Below are 7,719 nucleotides of genomic sequence, written 5' to 3' on the forward strand. Positions count from 1 at the left end.
GCACATTAACATAGAGTTGAATGAGCCATTTAAAATAAATTTAAAAGAATTAGCTTTTGGAATCGAAGACCGATTATCGGGCAGGAATGGTGCATGTGGCGGATAACTCCCCATACCTTCCATTCTCGTAACCAGGTAGCGAGTCTAGATTTCTGGTTAATTACGGGTCCTAGATCCCACATCTAGGTGGCGACTCTGTCAGTCTCTTTCGTGTGGAATTCGGATTGCCTTAGTGATCCCAAGTTCACAGGAAAGATTAATTCAAATCAACATTAAAATGCACACGCCAATCGCGTGGGTACGAGAGACCAAGAGAGAGAGCGCGGCGGCTCGCGCCCCACCCCTCTCGCGGGATCCGGGTACCACACCTTTCAATTTCAGGACCTTCTTCTGGATATGATGGACCCTCCAAGGGTACTTCTCCTACCCCATTTGAGGGCCCATAATCCCTTCTCTAATACCATGCATAGCTCCCCTCTGTTGGCCTTGAGAAGCCCCTCTTAGGTACTAGTAACCCCTTTTTTGTAGCTGAAAACCCATGCCTTTGAACTTCAGGACCATCTTCTGGATTTGATGGACCCTCCAAGGGTAGTTCTCCTACCCCATTTGAGGGCCCATAATCCCTTCTCTAATACCATGCATAGCTCCCCTCTGTTGGCCTTGAGAAGCCCCTCTTAGGTACTAGTAACCCCTTTTTTGTAGCTGAAAACCCATGCCTTTGAACTTCAGGACCATCTTCTGGATTTGATGGACCCTCCAAGGGTACTTCTCCTACCCCATTTGAGGGCCCATAATCCCTTCCCTAATACCATGCATAGCTCCCCTCTATTGCCCTTGAGAAGCCCCCCTTACGTACTAATAACCCCTTTTTTCTAGCTGAAAACCCATGCCTTTGAACTTCAAGAGCTTCTTCTGCATTTGATGGACCCTCCAAGGGTACTTCTCCTACCCCATTTGAGGGCCCATAATCCCTTCTCTAATACCATGCATAGCTCCCCTCTGTTGCCCTTGAGAAGCCTCCCTTAGGTACTAATAACCCCTTTTTGTAGGTGAAAACCCATGCCTTTGAACTTGAGGACCTTCTTCTGGATTTGATTGACCCTCCAAGGGTACTTCTCCTACCCCATTTGAGGGCCCAGAATCCCTTCTCTAATACCAAGCATAGCTCCCCTCTGTTGCCCTTGAGAAGCCTCCCTTAGGTACTAATAACCCCTTTTTGTAGCTGAAAACCCATGCCTTTGAACTTGGGGACCTTCTTCTGGATTTGATGGACCCTCCGAGGGTACTTCTTCTACCCCATTTGAGGGCCCATAATCCCTTCTCTAACATGCATAGCTCCCCTCTTTTGCCCTTGAGAAGCCTCCCTTAGGTACTAATAACTCCTTTTTTGTAGCTGAAAACCCATGCCTTTAAACTTGAGGACCTTCTTCTGGATTTGATGGACCCTCTGAGGGTACTTCTTCTACCACATTTGAGGGCCCATAATCCCTTCTCTACTACCATCCATAGCTCCCCTCTATTGCCCTTGAGAAGCCCCCCTTACGTACTAATAACCCCTTTTTTGTAGCTCAAAACCCATGCCTTTGAACTTGAGGACCTTCTTCTGCATTTGATGGACCCTCCGAGGGTACTTCTTCTTCCCCATTTGAGGGCCCATAATCCCTTCTCTAATACCATGCATAGCTCCCCTCTGTTGCCCTTGAGAAGCCTCCCTTAGGTACTAATAACCCCTTTTTTGTAGCTGAAAACCCATGCCTTTGAACTTCAGGACCTTCTTCTGGATTTGATGGACTCTCCAAGGGTACTTCTTCTACCCCATTTCAGGACCCATAATCCCTTCTCTAATACCATGCATAGCTCCCCACTGTTGCCCTTGAGAAGCCTCCCTTAGGTACTAATAACCCCTTTTTTGTAGCTGAAAACCCATGCCTTTGAACTTGAGGACCTTCTTCTGGATTTGATGGACACTCCGAGGGTACTTCTCCTACCCCATTTGAGGGCCCATAATCCCTTCTCTAATACCATGCATAGCTCCCCTCTGTTGCCCTTGAGAAGCCTCCCTTAGGTACTAATAACCCCTTTTTGGTAGCTGAAAACCCATGCCTTTGAACTTGAGGGCCTTCTTCTGGATTTGATGGACCCTCCGAGGGTACTTCTTCTGCCCCATTTGAGAGCCCATAATCCCTTCTCTAATACCATGCATAGCTCCCCACTATTGCCCTTGAGAAGCTTCCCTTAGGTACTAATAACCCCTTTTTTGTAGCTGAAAATCCATGCCTTTGAACTTGAGGACCTTCTTCTGGATTTGATGGACCCTCCGAGGGTACTTCTCCTACCCCATTTGAGGGCTCATAATCCCTTCTCTAATACCATGCATAGCTCCCCTCTGTTGCCCTTGAGAAGCCTCCCTTAGGTACTAATAACCCCTTTTTGTAGCTGAAAACCCATGCCTTTGAACTTGAGGACCTTCTTCTGGATTTGATGGACCCTCCGAGGGTACTTCTTCTACCCCATTTGAGGGCCCATAATCCCTTCTCTAACATGCATAGCTCTCCTCTGTTGCCCTTCAGAAGCCTCCCTTAGGTACTAATAACCCCTTTTTGTAGCTAAAAACCCATGCCTTTGAACTTCAGGACCTTCTTCTGGATTTGATGGACCCTCCGAGGGTACTTCTTCTACCCCATTTGAGAGCCCATAATCCCTTCTCTAATACCATGCATAGCTCCCCACTGTTGCCCTTGAGAAGCCTCCCTTAGGTACTAATAACCCCTTTTTGTAGCTGAAAATCCATGCCTTTGAACTTGAGGACCTTCTTCCGGATTTGATGGACCCTCCGAGGGTACTTCTCCTACCCCATTTGAGGGCCCATAATCCCTTTTCTAATACCATGCATAGCTCCCCTCTGTTGCCCTTGAGAAGCCTCCCTTAGGTACTAATAACCCATTTTCGTAGCTGAAAACCCATGCCTTTGAACTTCAGGACCTTCTTCTGGATTTGATGGACCCTCCGAGGGTACTTCTTCTACCCCATTTGAGGGCCCATAATCCCTTCTCTAACATGTATAGCTCCCCTCTGTTGCCCTTGAGAAGCCTCCCTTAGGTACTAATAACCCCTTTTTTGTAGCTGAAAACCCATGCCTTTGAACTTGAGGACCTTCTTCTGGATTTGATGGACCCTCTGAGGGTACTTATTCTACCCCATTTGAGGGCCCATAATCCCTTCTCTAATACCATCCATAGCTCCCCTCTATTGCCCTTGAGAAGCCCCCCTTACGTACTAATAACCCCTTTTTTGTAGCTGAAAACCAATGCCTTTGAACTTTAGGACCTTCTTCTGGATTTGATGGACCCTCCAAGGGTACTTCTCCTACCTCATTTGAGGGCCCATAATCCCTTCTCTAATACCATGCATAGCTCCCCTCTGTTGGCCTTGAGAAGCCTCTCTTAGGTACTAGTAACCCCTTTTTTGTAGCTGAAAACCCATGCCTTTGAACTTCAGGACCATCTTCTCGATTTGATGGACCCTCCCAGGGTACTTCTCCTACCCCATTTGAGGGCCCATAATCACTTCTCTAATACCATGCATAGCTCCCCTCTGTTGGCCTTGAGAAGCCCCTCTTAGGTACTAGTAACCCCTTTTTTGTAGCTGAAAACCCATGCCTTTGAACTTCAGGACCATCTTCTGGATTTGATGGACCCTCCAAGGGTACTTCTCCTACCCCATTTGAGGGCCCATAATCCCTTCTCTAATACCATGCATAGCTCACCTCTATTGCCCTTGAGAAGCCCCCCTTACGTACTAATAACCCCTTTTTTCTAGCTGAAAACCCATGCATTTGAACTTCAGGACCTTCTTCTGGATTTGATGGACCCTCCAAGGGTACTTCTCCTACCTCATTTGAGGGCCCATAATCCCTTCTCTAATACCATGCATAGCTCCCCACTGTTGCCCTTGAGAAGCCTCCCTTAGGTACTAATAACCCCTTTTTTGTAGCTGAAAACCCATGCCTTTGAACTTCAGGACCTTCTTCTGGATTTGATGGACCCTCCGAGAGTACTTCTTCTACCCCATTTGAGGGCCCATAATCCCTTCTCTAATACCATCCATAGGTCCCCTCTATTGCCCTTGAGAAGCCCCCCTTACGTACTAATAACCCCTTTTTTGTAGCTGAAAACCCATGCCTTTGAACTTGAGGACCTTCTTCTGGATTTGATGGACCCTCCGAGGGTACTTCTCCTACCCCATTTGAGGGCCCATAATCCCTTCTCTAATACCATGCATAGCTCCCCTCTGTTGCCCTTGAGAAGCCTCCCTTAGGTACTAATAACCCCTTTTTGTAGCTGAAAACCCATGCCTTTGAACTTGAGGACCTTCTTCTGGATTTGATGGACCCTCCAAGGGTACTTCTCCTACCCCATTTGAGGGCCCAGAATCCCTTCTCTAATACCATGCATAGCTCCCCTCTGTTGCCCTTGAGAAGCCTCCCTTAGGTACTAATAACCCCTTTTTTGTAGCTGAAAACCCATGCCTTTGAACTTCAGGACCTTCTTCTGGATTTGATGGACCCTCCGAGGGTACTTCTTCTACCCCATTTGAGGGCCCATATTCCCTTCTCTAACATGCATAGCTCCCCTCTTTTGCCCTTGAGAAGCCTCCCTTAGGTACTAATAACTCCTTTTTTGTAGCTGAAAACCCATGCCTTTAAACTTGAGGACCTTCTTCTGGATTTGATGGACCCTCTGAGGGTACTTCTTCTACCACATTTGAGAGCCCATAATCCCTTCTCTAGTACCATCCATAGCTCCCCTCTATTGCCCTTGGGAAGCCCCCCTTACGTACTAATAACCCCTTTTTTGTAGCTGAAAACCCATGCCTTTGAACTTCAGGACCTTCTTCTGGATTTGATGGACCCTCCAAGGGTACTTCTCCTACCCCATTTGAGGGCCCATAATCCCTTCTCTAATACCATGCATAGCTCCCCTCTGTTGGCCTTGAGAAGCCCCTCTTAGGTACTAGTAACCCCTTTTTTGTAGCTGAAAACCCATGCCTTTGAACTTCAGGACCATCTTCTGGATTTGATGGACCCTCCAAGGGTACTTCTCCTACCCCATTTGAGGGCCCATAATCCCTTCTCTAATACCATGCATAGCTCCCCTCTATTGCCCTTGAGAAGCCCCCCTTACGTACTAATAACCCCTTTTTTCTAGCTGAAAACCCATGCCTTTGAACTTCAGGAGCTTCTTCTGCATTTGACGGACCCTCTAAGGGTACTTCTCCTACCCCATTTGAGGGCCCATAATCCCTTCTCTAATACCATGCATAGCTCCCCTCTGTTGCCCTTGAGAAGCCTCCCTTAGGTACTAATAACCCCTTTTTTGTAGCTGAAAACCCATGCCTTTGAACTTCAGGACCTTCTTCTGGATTTGATGGACCCTCCGAGGGTACTTCTTCTACCCCATTTGAGGGCCCATAATCCCTTCTCTAATACCATCCATAGCTCCCCTCTATTGCCCTTGAGAAGCCCCCCTTACGTACTAATAACCCCTTTTTTGTAGCTGAAAACCCATGCCTTTGAACTTGAGGACCTTCTTCTGCATTTGATGGACCCTCCGAGGGTACTTCTCTTACCCCATTTGAGGGCCCATAATCCCTTCTCTAATACCATGCATAGCTCCCCTCTGTTGCCCTTGAGAAGCCTCCCTTAGGTACTAATAACCCCTTTTTTGTTGCTGAAAACCCATGCCTTTGAACTTGAGGACCTTCTTCTGGATTTGATGGACCCTCCGAGGGTACTTCTTCTACCCCATTGCAGGGCCCATAATCGCTTCTGCTGTAATTTAATTAAGAAAATATTATATCCTTGCCGGATGTAACATGTTAAGCTAATTTCTCGTAGATTTCATCTTTAAACTAGATTTCGTACTGTGACCTGTTTACTTGAAATGCAATGTTCACTTATGTTAAATTATTTCCATGCTTCAGTCTGGTATTAAATGTACTGAGAAAAAATATGTTATCATCTTCTTCTCATGTTTAAGTCTTAACCATATCATATACTCCTTTTGCAGACAAGTTTTCAATCAGGAATGTCATATTTTCTTCTTTCAACGTGTGCCTCCGAAGGTTTTGCTTAGGTCGGCCTCTACTTATTCGCCTTGAGAAGCCCCCTTTACGTACTGGTTCTTATCATATCTTGTCTGCCCTTTGCAGGTCTTCGTAAACTGGCACGCACAATGCTTTCTCTACTGTTACACTATGATGGCATACTGAAGGATGAAGTTAATTTGGAATATGTTGGTGGGAGTAAGAAATTGTTATTGGTAAGTCCCCGAATGAATCTTAAAGAATTGGAGGCTCTAATCCACAGTCGAATTGGGAGTATTGGAGGACGGGTGTCACTATCCATCAAATGTCGATATGTTGTTGATCCATATATAAGCACTCTAATCGACGTCGATAGCGATGAAATCTTCCAATCGTTGGTTAAGGTGCTTGAGAAAGATAATTTCAACTCTGTGATGCTATACATAACAAAAATTGACAATGGCCTAAATTCATCTTATTCTTCAATTCTGCCCACAAACAATGTCATACCTTCTACTTCCTTTTCACCTCGAAATCCCTCTCATAACCTGCCCATACGTTTGACTTCTGTACCACCGATTCCCTCTCAAAATCCCTCTCATAATGCATGCATACCTCCTACTTCCGTTCCACCGATTCCACACCTAAGATATCCATCGGAACGAGTAACTGTCACTCCCGACTCTCGTTTTGAAGTAGACTTAGAAAGAGAATATGAAACAGAATTGGGTAATACAAGCATAGGAGGTGACTCGGCACAATTTAGTTCAAGGTATGTCTTGTACAATTTTATTTATATTGAAGTACTCAATCTACTATCCTAATTTTATATTGTTGAACTGTGTAGGGTACGAGTTGACCTAAATGAAAACTTCTCGGACGATATGTATGAGAACCCTACCTCCGAAGATATCATTGTCCCCGGGAATGATGCAGATGTGCCGTTGGAGCATATTAACGTTTTGGAGGATGATTTTCATGTCTTCGGTTGTGATTTTGAAGAATTTAGAACTGAAGATGACAATGATGATGATCCTGCAGAGGATGATGATGAGGATGATGACGAGGCTGAGGCTGAGGCTGAGGTTCAGGATGAGGAGGGTGATGAGGCCGCCCATGATCCTGAAAATTATAATGGAAATGAAAATCAGAACGAAGATTCTGGTGAAAATCTTAGGCCAACAGAAGTGGCCCCCCCTACCGCCAATGGTTGGCCATTTCTACCTGCTGGCACAAGTCGGCCACTGGAAGTAGACGACATGTATGTTGGGGCTGATGAGGTAGATGCAGATAATCTTCAGTTCGATGAGTTAACTGTTGGGGCTATGTATCCAAATATGAAGCAGTTCAAGAAGGCCGTTAAGGAGTATGCAATTCGGCAGTGATTCATGTTCAAGAAGTCACGGTCAACTCCCAAGTAGTATGCCGTTGTATGAAAGGAACCAGGTTGCAAGTGGCGTATATCAGGCATTAGCCGTATGACTTATGTGTTAGTGAAGAAGTTTGTGAGCGACCATACGTGTACATCTCACTTAAAGGGCAATGATAACCATCTAGCTACATCCCCATGGGTTGCCGAGACATGCTTACCCCTATTTGACCGTCCAGAAGATGTGGGGACAAGGATCATAAGAC

This window comes from Tasmannia lanceolata, unplaced genomic scaffold (assembly GCF_043159265.1).
Source record: "Tasmannia lanceolata isolate RefF3 unplaced genomic scaffold, GAP_Taslan_0.1 ptg000037l, whole genome shotgun sequence".
Lineage (NCBI taxonomy): Eukaryota > Viridiplantae > Streptophyta > Magnoliopsida > Canellales > Winteraceae > Tasmannia > Tasmannia lanceolata.